The sequence below is a fragment of the Ranitomeya variabilis genome, chromosome 4, assembly GCF_051348905.1.
Source record: "Ranitomeya variabilis isolate aRanVar5 chromosome 4, aRanVar5.hap1, whole genome shotgun sequence".
Taxonomy (NCBI): domain Eukaryota; kingdom Metazoa; phylum Chordata; class Amphibia; order Anura; family Dendrobatidae; genus Ranitomeya; species Ranitomeya variabilis.
In genome coordinates, this window is record NC_135235.1 from 393,762,745 (window position 1) to 393,780,942 (window position 18,198).

Consider the following 18,198-nt stretch of genomic DNA (forward strand, 5'->3'; position numbering starts at 1 on the left):
AACCAACCAAAACATGGAGAAAGTTAAAGTGCAAAAGCTCAAATGCAGAGGCCTGCTCTGGGTCAGATACAAAGAAATACAGTAAAAATTAAACTAACGTCACACTCGATGGTTTCCAGTTCTTAATTTATCATCCAAAGAAAAATAGAAAGCCTGGCTTGGTTTCATATTTGGTTTCATATTTGCATATAGGGAAAGAAAGTCAATCGAGCCGAGCCCGGCCACTCGTTTTTCTTTACTTAGCTGCTTTTTTCTTGCCATAATACAAATTCTAACAGTCTATTCAGTAGGACTATCAGCTGTGTATCCACCAGACTTCTGCTCAACACAACTGATGGTCCCAACCACATTTATAAGGCAAGAAATCCCACTTATTAAACTTGACAGGGCACACCTGTGAAATGAAAACCATTCCCGGTGACTACCTCTTGAAGCTCATGAAGAGAATGCCAAGAGTGTGCAAAGCAGTCATCAAAGCAAAAGGTGGCTACTTTGAAGAACCTAGAATATAATACATATTTTCAGTTGTTTCACCCTTTTTTGTTAAGTATATAATTCCACATATGTGAATTCATAGTTTTGATGCCTTCAGTGTGAATTTACAAAAGAAATCTTTAAATGAGAAGGTGTGTCCAAACTTTTGGTCTGTACTGAATACCGTAGTGTTCCCCAGTTTTCTGTATACTTCTGCTATATAATAAGTTTTGTCCATTACCACAATGTCACCTCTCTTATTTGCTGGTTTTATTATAATGTCCCTTTCGTCGAGCAGAGATCTTAACGCCTGTCTATCCAATGATGATACGTTATTTTAAAAACGTAGTCGTCCCTGTTCAGAGTCAGCTCTTAAGCAATGGTAGTCCCTGTTGACAAAATCAATGATGTTTCTAGCGCTGCACTGCTCAGAGGAGGACAGAAACTACTAGTACCTCTTAGACCTAATTCTCTAGCAGTTATGCATGGTGATGTTGTCACATTAGTTGGTAAGGCTGGTGGAGATCCTGCAAAAAAAATTTAAGGTCCAAAGATCTAAAAAAAATGCTGTAAATCCATGTCTAGTCCAAACAAGCTATATGGAACGGAAAGAAGTAAGTCAATCTGGGCTATACCCAGGGATTTTGCGGAATTATTAACTACGATGGATGGAGTACCTGGGAGCGTGTGACTCTCATCGGTTCTTGTACCCCTGTGGTACTGACCTCCTCGTCTCATCTTTATCGGCATAAAGTTTTCCTGCGCAGACTGAAAAAATTAGATGAAGACATGGTGTTTCCTCCAAACCGGATGCTGAGTAGTCCTTGGATGAATGTGGTGGCCGGAAGGAATCCCGCTGATAGCCGTAGTTCTCTCCCCATTTGTAGATGCAATCAAGGAGATAGTCACTGGCGTCCCGCTGGAACTTAATCCTTTTCTTTTCCTCTGTGTCCTTACGATGTTGGCCAATGTTGTTCTTAATCATATTTTTGAAGGGAGTCAGCTCATCTGGTGTTCTGGAGGAGTCAAATTGAGTTTCGATGTTACTAACTCGTTCTTTAGTGGCAATAATCGACTTCTGGAGATGCTCCATAGTTAGTGTCATCAAATCAAATGAACACTTATTGTAATTAGAAGAATGGCAACTCATCTGCACCACTGCAAATCTGTGACCTTCCTGCCCTAAGCCGTGCTCATCTGCTGATGCTAATAACGCCCAAAAAGTTCTGGATACTCAGGTGCAAAATCCTGTAGCCAAATACAAAGTCCAATCCGATAGAAAATATGGAATGCACTCACCGATCCCGATAAAATCAATCCTTTGATTTTATCCTTTCCATGGGTCCTAATCATTAGGACCCATGGAAGCGCGGTAGCGCAAAACGGCTGTCGTCCGTCTTTGTTCACGTTCTCCCGGTCTGAGGTGTTATGATCCGGTGACCTTGGAGCCGCATGAGACTTTCTCAGGAGTAGGTGGAGCCTGTACTGACCGCAAACCCTAAACTGTCACCGCAACTAGAAGTAGCCATGGGGTGTACCTAACACATCCTAGACACGTCGGCACAGCCGGAGGACTAAATACCCCTATAGATGGAAATGGGAATTCTATCTTGCCTCAGAGCAGAACCCCAAAGGATAGGCAGCCCCCCACAAATATTGACTGTGAGTATTAGAGGAAAGACACACGCAGGCAGAAATCAGGATTTAGCAAAAGAGGCCACACTAGCTAAATAGGAAAGGATAGGACAGAATACTAAGCGGTCAGTATTAAAACCCTAAAAATATCCACAGCAGATAATACAAAAATTCCACCATCTAACTAAAGACATGGAATGTATATCTGCATCTCCTGAGAATCCAACTTGACTGAAATATCCAAACACAGTCTAAGCTGGACAAGAAAAAACATTGAATAGTACTGAATTGTAAAGCACACAGCATATGTGTTGTAGAAACAAAACCAGACACTTATCTTTGCTGATTTGGCAGCAGGGCAGGAGGAACCAGACAGAGATGCAAAACCTCCAAGAACAATGGACAACTGGCAAGGGCTAATGAATCCTGCACACCTAAATATCCCAGTCAAAGCTGCAATCAGCAGGGACACCTGCCCAGGATTGCAACCCAGGGACAACTGCATTACTACCAACAACCACCGGAGGGAGCCCAAGAGCAGAATTCACAACACTGAGGCTACAGATGTCCAAATAAAGGATTGATTTTATCGGGATCGGTGAGTGCATTCCATATTTTCTATCGGATTACACTTATTGTAATGTATTCAAATATTTTGCAAAATTCCGGTTGGTCGTTGAAGATAGTAGGTCGTTGTGAGACCCTGAGACCCCTGGGGACGCATTGGACCTTCATTCTGTGAGCGTGGCGCAATGAAGTTCTGAGTTAACTAAATGCCTGGATTCTCTTTCTAATTCAAGCCCCCGTGCTTCCTTCGGTTGAAATAGCAGGAAATCAGTCGAGAGATTAGATTGTGAGATGATATTGGTGGTCTGTTCAACGTTGTACAAGAAGGTAGAAGAAGATATTATTCAGAGTGCACATGTACGGTACTGAAGTAATTAGGAAAACATGGCACTTCTGGTATTCTGGTGGTGCACATGTAGGATAACCAAATCCGTCAGCTGCGATGTAAAAATACTTGGCACTCTGTGGTTACAGCCGCTGTTCACTATGTACTGAGTGGTAACTGAAGCCGCGCCTCCATGACTGAAAGCTGGAGGCTGCTGGGAGGAATACAATTTAGTCAGCAATAAAGTAGCTTCATAACCTTTCCATTGTTCTCCTGGAGAACTAAGAATACTTCGAAAAAGCCTCAAAATTAAACTGCATTGTACTCTCCATTTAATTTGACTCCTTTATTGATACTATGCCGGCAGCGCAGGTTACGCGCTGTGCAGCAGCTAGAATCCTTGCCTCAAACGCTCAAAGTGATGAGTCTTACACAACCATATCAGTAGAGCAGTACCTCCTTGTACCCAACAACCCATCGCCCTTTTATCGTTCCCACAGCCATTTCCCCAGATTTTTGATTAAGCAGAATAATTCCTCCTGCCCACAAAGAACAACCGTGAGATAGCACTCCCTGAGTGCGTTGGGGGACACACGCTTGGCAACGGGATTAAAACACTCAGGCACGGTTTCTCACAAAAACAGTCTATTGTCAGGATTCTGAACATTTTTATTCCCTTTTGTGCATTACTACCCTTTTCCAAGATGGCGTCTTTGGTCTCATGTGAACTGTGTCTTCCTGCTATAAAAGTCCACCCCGTCCTTCAGTCTGTTGTAGAGTATTCTGCCTTGCATCCAGCTCCTGACCCTGTTGACTCCCTGGCTATATACCTACTCCTGTGAACCTGTGTGGTTATCCTGCTTCTCTGCTCTGAGTTCCTGCTGTATACACCAGTTTCCAGTAATCCTCCTTCATCTGCTGCTCGTGTTTACTTCCATCTGCATTTGCTGGACATGTAAGCTGTTGCTGCTCTGCTTAAACCTGAGATTATCACCCAGGCCTTCCTGGTTGAGATAAGACATTGCTTGAACTGCCTTATAAGCATATCTATCTGTGTTTGGACTAGACAAGGACTTATTCGTGTCAAGTATCCTCAAAAATAATTGTGCTTCATAGACTTTCTGCGTGATTGCATTTTCCTCTGAAGTCCCGTATAGACTGTTAAGTTGCGTTTATTATTTACACCAAGTGTTGTGGACTTGAGTTTCTCTCTGCACCTGTTTGAATCATCGTGTGATAATATAGACTTTACCACTTATAAAACTGTGTCCTGTAGTTGTCTTGTTCCACGCAAAGAGTCTCCTGAGTTATCCCCTATAATTATTACAGGATACTCTAGCCAAGAAAAGAGGAGACTGCTGGAACAATGACTGCAGAAAGCAGATTAGAGCAGGTGTTTTCCATAATTAGATCACTGCAGAAAGATGTGGAAGGTCTGCAAAAGAAGTTTGGAAGCTTTGAACACAATCAACAAGTGTTTGGACAGACTTTGCAGGACTTAAGCACCCACATGGCAGCCCAGGAAAACAAACTTGCTGGCATAGAGTCCCAGTATGGACGGGCTTTTCAGGACATAAGCACACAAATAGCTGCACAAGCGATTTTTCCCTCTGGGCAACCGCCACCAGCTAGCCCACCTAAGTTGCCCCATTCAGATTTAATGGTGATCGCAACAAATTTCATGGCTTTGTGAATCAATGTATGCTATATTTTGATGTGCATGCTGACCGTTTTCCTAATGATAGATCCAAAGTATTGTGTGTAATAATGCTGCTGACCGCACGAGCGCTCGCCTGGGCGAATCCAATGATTGAGTCTCGTGACCCACGGTTAAATAACTTGGATGATTTCTTGGCCACTATGGCATTAATGTTTGATGATCCTAATCGCCATGCAACCGCTGAATCTGCTTTATTGTCTTTACGCCAGGCAAAACGTTCTGTTATTGAGTATGCTACTGAATTCAGGAGATTAGCGGTAGATACCAATTGGGACAGTTATGCACAATTGCCTATTTTTAAAAGGGGTCTGTCTAGTATTGTAAAAGATGAACTAGCTCGCTCTGAGTCACCACAAGAGCTAGAGACATTTATACAGCATTGTGTGTGCATTGACATTCGCCTTACTGAGCGTAGGCAGGAGAAGTTTGCTCCATATAACCGTATTTCTAAACTTTTCCCTTCCTTCCAAAGAGCCTGCAGGTAAAACATCTCGGGAGGTGGAGGAGGTGCCCATGCAAATTGATTCCGTTCAGAGGCGCGAGATCAATGAGCGCCGGGAGCATCGCCTTCGTGAAAGTCTATGTTTCTACTGCTGCCAGTCTGACCACTTCTTGATCAATTGTCCTAAGAGTCCCAGACTGCCTAACAATGTGCTAGCAGCAGTAGGGGAGTATGACAACTGTGATGATGAATCTGACATCTCTGAATGTAGCCTGCCTTTAAACGCTGTATTCCATTCACTTTCTATGACTTCACCCCCCAAGGAGCTTAAGGAAAAGAACTCTCACGGTTCTCTCCCTATTAAGATCCTGTGTTCAGGACAGTGGATTTCCAGTGCAGCTATGATTGACTCTGGTGCAGGTGGCAAATTCATGGATATCGCATTTGCCAAGGAACATGGTATTGAAATTCAGCAAAGAGCCTCTCCAATTACCATGGAAACAGTGGATGGGTCACCTTTAATCTCTGGGCCTGTGGATCAGGAGACCGTACCCCTTGCAATTTTGTTGGAGCCTAATCATCAGGAGCAACTTTCTTTCTTGCTAATTTCTTCTCCTCATTTTCCTGTGATTTTTAGGCATTCCTTGGTTGCGTTCTCAGAACCCAATTATCAACTGGGAGACCAAGGAGATTATGTTTCCAACAAGGAGCAACTCAGCGTTAACAGAAGCTGTCCCTGAGTCCACGGCTACAGAACCACATGTACAGGTATTTTCTTTACCTCCAGCATATAAAGAGTTCTCTGACATCTGTGACAAGAAGACTGCAGATCAGCTTCCTCCACACAGGCATTATGACTGTCCCATTGAGTTGCTTCCTGGGGCAGCTATTCCTTTTGGTAACGTATACCCTTTGGCGGCACCTGAGCTTCAAGCCTTAAAGGAGTATATTGATGAAAATCTGGCCAAAAGGCTTCATACGTCCTTCTTCCTCACCAGCAGGGGCACCTATATTTTTTGTAAAAAAGAAGGATGGGACCCTGAGACCCTGTGTTGACTATCGGGAACTCAATAAGGTAACCATACGAAACCGTTACCCTTTGCCTCTGATTCCCGAATTACTGGAAAGAGTCCGCCATGCTAAGGTGTTCTCTAAACTGGATCTTCGTGGGGCTTATAATTTGGTGCGTATTCGTCCAGGGGATGAGTGGAAGACAGCATTCAGATGCCGGTATGGACACTTTGAATATCTTGTGATGCCCTTTGGGCTTTGTAACGCCCCTGCAACATTTCAACACCTTGCTAATAACATTTTCAGAGATTTGTTGGACCAGTTTGTGGTGATCTATTTGGACGATATACTAATCTTTCCTGACTCTCTACAGGAACATGAAGAACATTTCAAAACTGTTTTAAGGCGTCTGAAAGAGAACCATCTGTATATTAAGCCGGAGAAATGCGAGTTCCATCGTTCTGAGATACAGTTCTTAGGTTATATCATCTCTCCCCAGGGGCTGAACATGGAATCTGGTAAGATTCAGGCTATCCTTGACTGGCCGGTACCCAAAAACTTTAAGGAGGTCCAACGTTTTATTGGTTTTGCAAATTTCTACAGATGCTTCATTCGAAATTTTTCTGATATTGTCCGTCCCATTACCTCCTTGACAAAGAAGGAAAAGCCCTTTAAGTGGTCATTACAGGCTCAAGAAGCTTTTGATCAGCTTAAGATCTGTTTCACCTAAGCACCGCTGTTGATACACCCAGATCCAACACTTTCTTTCATTGTGGAGGTGGACGCTTCTGATAATGCTTTGGGGGCTATTCTCTCCCAAAGAACTGGAGAGAAGGGTCTGCTACATCCTTGTGCTTTCTTTTCCCGTAGACTAACCTCAGCAGAGAAGAATTACGACGTGGGAGACAAGGAATTGCTGGCTATTATTGCGGCTTTCAAAGAATGGAGGCATCATCTGCAAGGAGCTGCACAACAGATCATAGTGCTAACTGACCATCGCAATTTAGAGTTCCTTAGATCCGCTAGATGTCTTTCTCCTCATCAGGCTCATTGGAACTTATTTTTAAATCAATTTAACTTTGTTATCTCGTACCGTCCAGGTTCTCGTAATGGGAAGGCTGATGCTTTATCCCGAATCCATGCTGCAGATTCCGTACCTGGAGCCCCGACCAAGTCCATTCTATCTGATGCCAATTTCATCGGAGTTATCCACGATCAGGACTTGTGGAAGGAGTGCAGGGAGGCTTATAACGGTGATGTATTTCTGGCCAACCCACCTGTGGATATTAATCTTGTCTTTAAGGGTGGCATGTGGTTCAGAGATCGACGTATCTACATCCCTGAGGTCGTCCGTCTGCAGATCCTCAAGTTGGTACATGACTCCAAGTTGGCTTGTCACAGGGGGTACAGAAGACACAAGAGTTCCTGTGCCCATTCTTCTGGTGGCCAACTTGCCTGAAGGATACCAAGGACTATGTTCTCTCTTGCGAGGTATGTGCTCATTACAAGACTCCTCATGTGGCACCTACGGGTCTTCTACAACCATTACCTGTTCCGTCCCGCCCTTGGGGGTCTACATCAATGGACTTTATTGTGGAGCTGCCTACATCGGGGGGCATGAATACAATCATGGTGGTAGTTGATCGCCTGACTAAAGCTGCTCATTTTGTTCCGTGCACCGGCCTCCCTTCAGCTAAAGATACAGTGAACTTGGTTATACAGAACTAGACTGTGGCCCGATTCTAACGCATCGGGTATTCTAGAATATGCATGTCCCCGTAGTATATGGACAATGATGATTCCAGAATTCGCGGCAGACTGTGCCCGTCGCTGATTGGTCGAGGCAACCTTTATGACATCATCGTCGCCATGGCAACCATTATGACATCATCGTCGCCATGCTGTGCCCGTCTCTGATTGGTCGAGGCCTGGCGGCCTCGACCAATCAGACGTGGGATTTCCAGGACAGACAGACAGACAGACAGACGGAAAAACCCTTAGACAATTATATATATAGATTTCTTTCGGTTGCATGGGGTCCCGGATGAGATTATCTCTGACCGTGGAGTACAGTTCACTTCAAGATTCTGGAAGGGGTTTTGCTCTGCACTCAGTATTAATGTCTGTCTCTCTTCCGCTCACCATCCCCAGACAAATGGTCAGACTGAGCGGACCAACCAGACGCTGGAACAATATCTAAGATGCTATGTCAGCCATCTCCATAAAAATTAACTCCTCTTCCTCTACAGTATACATCTACCACTGGCTCCAGCTCGAACCAGCTCAGTGACAAAGCAGTAGAAGATCAAAACCATCAAATACTGGAACAACATGTCAAACCCAAGAACAAACACATCCGTCAGGCCAAAAGGGTGGGTGCTGTGTCCCCCAATGAGTGGCTCGGAGAAAAGGATTTTACGGTGAGTACACAAAAATACATGTTTCCCCTTCACCTCATTGGGGGACACTGGACCATGGGATGTCCCAAAGCAGTCCCTGGGTGGGGAACCGACACAACAGATCAAAGCCCATGTACCAACTGTCTATAGATGCACTACCGCCGCCTGAAAGATTCGCCTGCCCAGGCCCGCATGTGCAGAAGCCTGAGCGTGAATGTTGTAGTGATTAGAGAATTTGTGTAGACTGGAACAAGTCGCAGCCTTGCAAACCTGTTCTGCCGATGCCTGGTGGTGAATGGCCCAAGAAGCACCCACTGACCGAGTGGAGTGCGCTTTAATTCTCACTGGGATAGGCTTGCCCCTGAGACGGTAAGACTCTTGAATAGCCGAGCGTATCCACCTGGCTATTGTGGATTTTGAAGCGGCGAGTCCCTTCCTGTGACCCTCAGGAGGAATGAATGAAGCATCTGACTTACGGAAGAACGCTGTCCGTGAGACATACCTCGTGAGATCCCTTACAGAGTGTGAAGAGCCCTCTCCACCCGGTGTACCGTGCCGGGTAAAACAAGGACAGAACAATGTCCTCATTAAGGTGAAAAGAGGAGACTACCTTGGGTAAGAAGGACAGGGATGGCTTGAAAACCACCTTGTCCTGGTGAAAAATTAGAAAAGGAGCTCGACAGGACAGAGCGGCCAGCTCTGAAGATCACCTGATTGACGTCACCGCGACAAAGAAAGCGACCTGCCATGAAAGGTGGGTTAGCGAAAAGTTGCACAGTGGTTCGAAAGAAGACTCCTGTAGAACACCCAGGACCAAGTTAAGGTCCCAAGCATCCAAGGGCGTTCTATAGGGAGGCACCACGTGGGAGACCCCCTGAATGAAAGTCCTCACGTGCGGCTTGGAAGCGATCCTGCCCTGGAACAAAACAGATAAGGTGGAAACCTGGCCTTTGAGGGAACTAGGCGCTAGACCTGAGTCCAGACCAGACTGAAGAAACTCCAATATGGTGGAAACGGAGAAGACAAGAGGAATACAACTGCAGTCTCTACACCATGCGAAAATGTTTCCTGGTGCGGAGATAGATGCGCACCGATACAGGCTTCCGAGCTCTGACCATGGTGGACACTACCTCTTTGGAGAACTGTTATGACCCCAATGGCGAGGGTCTCAGAGAAATAGGTAAGTCTGCGAAGTACAAAAATCCAGCTCATAGGGCAGTGGTAACTGGGTTGACCATATATCTACTCCTAACGCCAACACTAGAAGTAGCCGGGGAACATGCCTACGTTGGTCGCTAGATGTCTCGCGCCAGCCGGAGAACTAACTACCCCTAGAAGAGGAAAACAAAGACCTCTCTTGCCTCCAGAGAAAGGACCCCAAAAGTAGGATACAAGCCCCCCACAAATAATAACGGTGAGGTAAGAGGAAATGACAAACATAGAAATGAACTAGGTTTAGCAAAGAGAGGCCCGCTTACTAATAGCAGAATGTAGTAAGATAACTTATATGGTCAACAAAAACCCTATCAAACATCCACGCTGGAAATTCAAGAACCCCCGAACCGTCTAACGGCCCGGGGGGAGAACACCAGCTCCCTAGAGCTTCCAGCAAGGACAGGATACAGATTAAGTACAAGCTGGACAAAAATGCAAACAAAAACAAATAGCAAAAAGCAAGAAAGCAGACTTAGCTTAATCTAGCAGGAACCAGGATCAGTAGACAAGAGCACAACAGATTAGCTCTGATTACAACGTTGCCAGGCATTGAACTGAAGGTCCAGGGAGCTTATATAGCAACACCCCTGAACTAACGGCCCAGGTGAGCATACAAGGGATGACTGACATACCCAGAGTCAAATCACTAGTAACCACTAGAGGGAGCCAAAAAGCAAATTCACAACAGTACCCCCCCCTTAGTGAGGGGTCACCGAACCCTCACCAAGACCACCAGGGCGATCAGGATGAGCGGCGTGAAAGGCCCGAACTAAATCGGCCGCATGCACATCAGAGGCGACCACCCAGGAATTATCCTCCTGACCATAGCCCTTCCACTTGACCAGGTACTGAAGCCTCCGCCTGGAGAGACGAGAATCTAAGATCTTCTCCACCACGTACTCCAACTCGCCCTCAACCAAAACCGGAGCAGGAGGCTCAGCAGAAGGAACCACAGGCACAACGTACCGCCGCAACAAGGACCTATGAAATACGTTGTGAATGGCAAACGACACCGGAAGATCCAGGCGAAAGGACACAGGATTAAGGATTTCCAATATCTTGTACGGACCAATGAAGCGAGGCTTAAATTTGGGAGAGGAGACCTTCATAGGAACAAATCGAGAAGACAGCCATACCAAATCCCCAACACGAAGTCGGGGACCCACACCGCGGCGGCGGTTGGCAAAACGCTGAGCCTTCTCCTGTGACAACTTCAAGTTGTCCACCACATGATTCCAGATCTGCTGCAACCTATCTACCACAGAATCCACCCCAGGACAGTCAGAAGGCTCCACATGTCCCGAGGAAAAACGAGGATGGAAACCAGAGTTGCAGAAAAATGGCGAAACCAAGGTGGCGGAACTAGCCCGATTATTAAGGGCAAATTCAGCCAACGGCAAGAAGGTCACCCAATCATCCTGATCAGAAGAGACAAAACACCTCAAATAAGCCTCCAGAGTCTGATTAGTTCGCTCCGTTTGTCCATTAGTCTGTGGATGAAAAGCGGACGAAAACGACAAATCAATGCCCATCCTACCACAAAAGGATCGCCAGAACCTGGAAACAAACTGGGATCCTCTGTCCGACACAATATTCTCAGGAATGCCGTGTAAATGGACCACGTTCTGGAGGAACACAGGAACCAGATCGGAAGAGGAAGGCAGCTTAGGCAAAGGAACCAAATGGACCATCTTGGAGAAACGATCACATATCACCCAGATGACAGACATGCCCCGAGACACCGGAAGATCAGAAATGAAATCCATAGAGATGTGTGTCCAAGGTCTCTTCGGGACAGGCAAGGGCAAGAGCAACCCGCTGGCACGAGAACAGCAAGGCTTAGCTCGAGCACAAGTCCCACAGGACTGCACAAAAGACCGCACATCCCTTGACAAGGACGGCCACCAAAAGGACCTGGCCACCAGATCCCTGGTGCCAAAAATTCCCGGGTGCCCTGCCAACACCGAGGAATGAACCTCGGAAATGACTCTACTGGTCCACCTAGCAGGCACAAACAATCTGTCAGGGGGACAAGAGTCAGGCCTACCAGCCTGAAATCTCTGCAACACACGTCGCAGATCCGGAGAAATAGCTGACAAGATAACTCCTTCCTTAAGAATACCCACAGGTTCAGCGACTCCAGGAGCATCAGGCACAAAGCTCCTAGACAGAGCATCGGCCTTCACATTCTTCGAACCTGGTAAATACGAGACCACAAAGTCAAAACGGGAGAAAAACAATGACCAGCGGGCCTGTCTAGGATTCAGGCGTTTAGCAGACTCGAGATACATCAGATTTTTGTGATCAGTCAAAACCACCACACGATGCTTAGCACCCTCGAGCCAATGACGCCACTCCTCAAATGCCCACTTCATGGCCAACAACTCCCGATTGCCCACATCATAATTTCGCTCTGCAGGCGAAAACTTCCTAGAGAAAAAGGCACAAGGTCTCATAGTAGAGCAACCAGGACCTCTCTGAGACAAAACGGCCCCTGCCCCAATCTCCGAAGCATCCACCTCAACCTGAAAGGGCAGTGAGACATCAGGCTGGCACAAAACAGGCGCCGAAGTAAACCGGCGTTTCAACTCCTGGAAAGCCTCCACGGCAGCAGGAGCCCAGTTAGCTACATCAGAGCCTTTCTTGGTCATATCCGTCAAAGGTTTAACAACGCTAGAAAAATTAGCGATAAAACGACGGTAAAAGTTAGCAAAACCCAAGAACTTCTGAAGACTCTTAACTGACGAGGGCTGAGTCCAATCATGAATAGCTCGGACCTTGACTGGGTCCATCTCCACAGCAGAAGGGGAAAAAATGAACCCTAAAAAGGGAACCTTCTGTACACCAAAGAGACACTTTGAGCCTTTAATAAACAAAGAATTTTCACGCAAAATCTTGAAAACCATCCTGACCTGTTCTACATGCGAGTCCCAATCATCAGAAAAAAACAGAATATCGTCCAGATAAACGATCAAAAATTTATCCAGATACTTCCGGAAAATGTCATGCATAAAGGACTGAAAAACTAAAGGCGCATTAGAGAGCCCAAAAGGCATCACCAAGTACTCAAAATGACCTTCGGGCGTATTGAATGCGGTTTTCCATTCATCTCCTTGCTTAATGCGCACAAGGTTATACGCACCACGAAGATCTATCTTGGTGAACCACTTGGCACTTTTAATCCGGGCAAACAAGTCTGACAACAGCGGCAAAGGATACAGAAATTTGACAGTGATCTTATTTAAGAGCCGATAGTCAATACAAGGCCTCAAAGATCCGTCCTTTTTGGCCACAAAAAAGAATCCCGCACCAAGAGGGGAAGAAGAAGGACGGATATGCCCCTTCTCCAGAGACTCTCTAATATATGAACGCATAGCGGTATGTTCAGGTACCGACAGGTTAAATAATCTTCCCTTAGGAAACTTACTGCCTGGAATCAACTCTATTGCGCAGTCACACTCCCTATGAGGAGGCAGTGCACTGGACCTGGACTCGCTGAAAACATCCTGATAATCAGACAAATACTCCGGAACTTCTGAAGGCGTAGAAGAAGCAATAGACACGGGCAGGGAATCCCCATGATTTCCACGGCATCCCCAACTTGACACTGACATTGCCTTCCAATCTAAGACTGGATTATGGGTCTGCAACCATGGCAACCCCAAAACAACCAAATCATGCATTTTATGCAAAACAAGAAAACGTATAACCTCCCGATGTTCAGGAGTCATACACATGGTAACCTGTGTCCAAAACTGCGGTTTATTTTCTGCCAACGGCGTAGCATCAATACCCCTAAGAGGGATAGGATTTTTTAATGGCTCAAGAACAAAACCACAGCGCTTGGCAAATGACAGATCCATAAGACTCAGGGCAGCACCTGAATCTACAAACGCCATGGCAGGATAAGATGACAGTGAACAAATCAAAGTTACAGATAGAATAAATTTAGGTTGCAAATTACCAACGGTGACAGGACTAACAACCTTAGTTAGACGTTTAGAGCATGCTGAGATAACATGTGTAGAATCACCACAGTAGTAACACAAGCCATTCTGGCGTCTATGAATTTTCCGCTCATTTCTAGTCAGGATTCTATCACATTGCATTAAATCAGGTGTTTGTTCAGACAGCACCATAGGTGAATTTGCGGTTTTTCTATCACATTGCCTTAAATCAGGTGCCTGTTCAGACAACACCATAAGGGAATTTGCGGTTTTGCGCTCCCGCAACCGCCGGTCAATTTGAATAGCCAGGGCCATGGAATCATTTAGACCTGTGGGAATAGGGAAACCCACCATCACATTCTTAATGGCTTCAGAAAGGCCATTTCTAAAATTTGCGGCCAGTGCACACTCGTTCCACTGAGTCAGCACGGACCATTTCCGAAATTTTTGGCAATACACTTCAGCCTCGTCCTGGCCCTGAGACATAGCCAGCAAGGCTTTTTCTGCCTGAATCTCAAGATTGGGTTCCTCATAAAGTAAACGGAGCGCCAGAAAAAACGCATCAATATCCGCCAATGCCGGATCTCCTGGCGCCAGCGAGAAGGCCCAATCCTGAGGGTCGCCCCGTAAAAAAGAAATAACAATTTTCACTTGCTGAGCGGAGTCTCCAGATGAACAGGGTCTCAGGGACAAAAATAATTTACAATTATTCCTGAAATTTCTAAACTTAAATCGGTCTCCGAAAAACAATTCAGGAATCGGTATCTTAGGTTCTGACATAGGATTTCTGGTAACATAATCTTGTATGCCCTGCACACGAGCAGCAAGCTGGTCCACACTTGTAATCAAGGTCTGGACATTCATGTCTACAGCAAGCTTGAGCCACTCAGAGGTAAAGGGGAAAAGAAAAAAAAAAATGAGAGAGAGGAAAAAAAAAAACTCAGAATTTTCTTTCTTATAATCCCGCTTCTGCAATGCATTTAACATTTAATACTGGCCTGGCAAACTGTTATGACCCCAATGGCGAGGGTCTCAGAGAAATAGGTAAGTCTGCGAAGTACAAAAATCCAGCTCATAGGGCAGTGGTAACTGGGTTGACCATATATCTACTCCTAACGCCAACACTAGAAGTAGCCGGGGAACATGCCTACGTTGGTCGCTAGATGTCTCGCGCCAGCCGGAGAACTAACTACCCCTAGAAGAGGAAAACAAAGACCTCTCTTGCCTCCAGAGAAAGGACCCCAAAAGTAGGATACAAGCCCCCCACAAATAATAACGGTGAGGTAAGAGGAAATGACAAACATAGAAATGAACTAGGTTTAGCAAAGAGAGGCCCGCTTACTAATAGCAGAATGTAGTAAGATAACTTATATGGTCAACAAAAACCCTATCAAACATCCACGCTGGAAATTCAAGAACCCCCGAACCGTCTAACGGCCCGGGGGGAGAACACCAGCTCCCTAGAGCTTCCAGCAAGGACAGGATACAGATTAAGTACAAGCTGGACAAAAATGCAAACAAAAACAAATAGCAAAAAGCAAGAAAGCAGACTTAGCTTAATCTAGCAGGAACCAGGATCAGTAGACAAGAGCACAACAGATTAGCTCTGATTACAACGTTGCCAGGCATTGAACTGAAGGTCCAGGGAGCTTATATAGCAACACCCCTGAACTAACGGCCCAGGTGAGCATACAAGGGATGACTGACATACCCAGAGTCAAATCACTAGTAACCACTAGAGGGAACCAAAAAGCAAATTCACAACAGAGAACCCAACTTTGGATAGGACCCAGGATTCAACGGCAATACCGTTAAACACAGGGCCCCTGAGTTCTGGTGGCAAATCAGACCCTGGGAGAGTAAGTCTGGATGATCCGGTAATCGCCATGGGACATCGACAACAAGTTGTACCAACTCTGCATACCACACCTGGCATGGCCAATCCGGAGCGACCAGGATCACTGGAACCCCCTCCGCCTTGATCTTCCTGATGACCCTCGGGAGTAACGGAAATGGAGGAAACACGCATAGAAGACAAAACTGACGCCACGGAAGAACCAGTGCGTCCGCCCCGACAGCTTTCGGAACCCAGGACCGAGCTTTGAATTCTGGCACCTTGGCGTTTAGTCTTGATGTTATCAGATCCACGTCCGGAGTCCCACAGCGATGACAAATCTGTTGGAAGACCTCCGGATGAAGTGACCACTCTCCCGAGGCGAGGCCCTGACGGCTGAGGTAGTCTGCCGCCCAGTTTTTCACCCCGGAATGTGAACTGCAGAGATGACTGAGTGGTTTCTCTCGGCCCAGAGGAGGATGTGTTCCACCTTGCGCTTTGCCGCCCTGCTGCAGGTGCCCCCCTGATGGTTGATATATGCCACAGCCATTGCATTGTCCAATTAAACTCGGATGGGGAAAGCCAGATCTCCCGAATCTCCAGGACGTTGATCGGAAGGAGCGATTCTTGAGGTGACCAACGCCCCTGAGCAATGTGGTGACGGAAGACAGCTCCCTTGCCGAGGAGGCTGGCATCAGTAGTGACCACCAGCCAATGAACCGGGATTTAGGATTTCCCCTGGATTTCCCGCAACGTCCACCACCGGAATGCCTACTTGACCTGCAAGGACAAACGGTACCGTCAGTCGAGGGAGAATGGGTTCCTGTCCCAGGCTGCAAGACACGCATGCTGCAGAGGGTGGAGGTGTAGCTGGACGAAGGGAACCGCTTCCATTGTTGCCACCATCTTGCCCAGGACCCCATGCCGAAGCTGATGGAATGAAAATAAGGCCGACAAAGTGCCCGGACTCCCTGTTGAAGGGCTAAGACCTTGTCTCGAGGGAGAATCACCAACCCTCGGAAAGTGTCCAGGGTCATGCCTAAAAAGGATAACTGCTGAGCTGGAACAGGGCAAGATTTGCTTAAGTTGATCATGCAGCCCAGGCGAGAAAGAGTATCCATAGTGATACACACGCACTCCGTGCGGGCCTGGAAGGACGGCCCCTTGATTAGAAGGTCGTCTAGGTAAGGCAACATGACCATGCCCCGAGAGTGCAAAATGGACATGACGGCCGCCATGACCTTCGCGAACACTCTGGAGGTGGTGGCGAGGAAGAAAATTATATTTTGTATCCGGAGGATACCAGGTCCCAGACTCATTTGTCGTGAACGACAGAGAGCAAGGAATGATGAAACAGGAGTAGATGGCCGCCTACTCTGCTGGCGCCGACTGGATAATGCCACGAGTCATTTAGGCAAGAATCTATGGGACTTGGATCCCTTAGACCTGGACTACATAGGTTGGCTCTTCCACGACTGGTCTTATACGAAACCTGGGGACATCTGTCCCCTTGAGGGGAGCGTGCCGATCCAGAAGAGTTGGCCGTAGAGGACCTACTGGAATTGCTGCAAAAGGACCGTAGGCGAGACCATTGCGGGAGGAGAAAGGACCGCTTAACCTTCTGCTGGGGGAGGAATTTACTCTTTCCACCTGTGGCATCAGAGATAAGCTGACCCAGCTTCTCTCCTAACAAACAACCGCTCTGGTAAGGCAGAGAGGTTAGGGATTTCTTGAACGCAGAGTCCGCCCGCCATTCCGAGCCACAGTGCCCGCTTAATAGAAACAGCATTTGAGGCCGCAAGCGCAGCACAGTTAGCCGCGTCCAGAGAAGCGTGCACCAAATAATCTCTGGCCAAAGCGATCTGAATGGCCAGATCCGCTGCCTCCAGGGGAAGCTCACTACCCTGTATGATTCTGGTCAGAGTATCTGCCCAGGAGACCATTGCTTTGGATACCCACGGACGCGGCGAAAGAGGGGGGAGAGTGCTGAGCCCGAGGCTTCAAAAACCGAACGGGCAAGGTTCTCTATCAGACGGTCCATGGGATCTTTAATTGAGGATCTATCTGGTAAGGATAGAAGGGTTTTGGAAGTCAGACGGGATACAGGTGGATCAACTGGAGGGGATTCCGCCCACTGCTTACGCAGATCCGGTGAGAAAGGGTATCTCGCCTCAAGAGGCTTCTGACCTGAGAAGCGTTTGTCTGGCCACTCTCTATGCCATAGCACTATGTCCTGAAACTCGGGGTGATTGGCACACACCCTATGAGGATGTTTGGTCCTTTTGAAGGACACCGCGTGATCTGGGATGGAGGTAGAGTCTTCGTCAACCTTCAAAGTCTGGTTGACGGCCTCTATGAGATTATCCACAGTCGCCTGATACTCCGACGAATCGAGGTCGAAGGACTCATCAGACTCGTATTCAGAGTCCTGATCGCTGCGAACCCCTGGTGAGGGGGAGCGAAAAATGGAGCTCAAGGATGCCGAGGCGCGAGAGGGCCTGGGATATGTGCTATGGGTCCATTTTCTAGATGCCTGTGTATCTTTTGACTGAGAATGGCCCCTGCAGGCCGACGGTTCCCGTGTGGTGCAGGAACTCTCTAAGACAGGCAGACGAATGCCCTGACCCGA

At 47.0% G+C, this 18,198-nt stretch overlaps 1 protein-coding gene across 3 annotated transcripts in view; it reads right to left on the reverse strand.

Moving 5' to 3' along the window:
• LOC143764871 (uncharacterized) overlaps positions 1 to 18,198 on the reverse strand; it is a 123,563-nt gene that overhangs the window by 8,701 nt on the left and 96,664 nt on the right. The window lies entirely within an intron of this gene.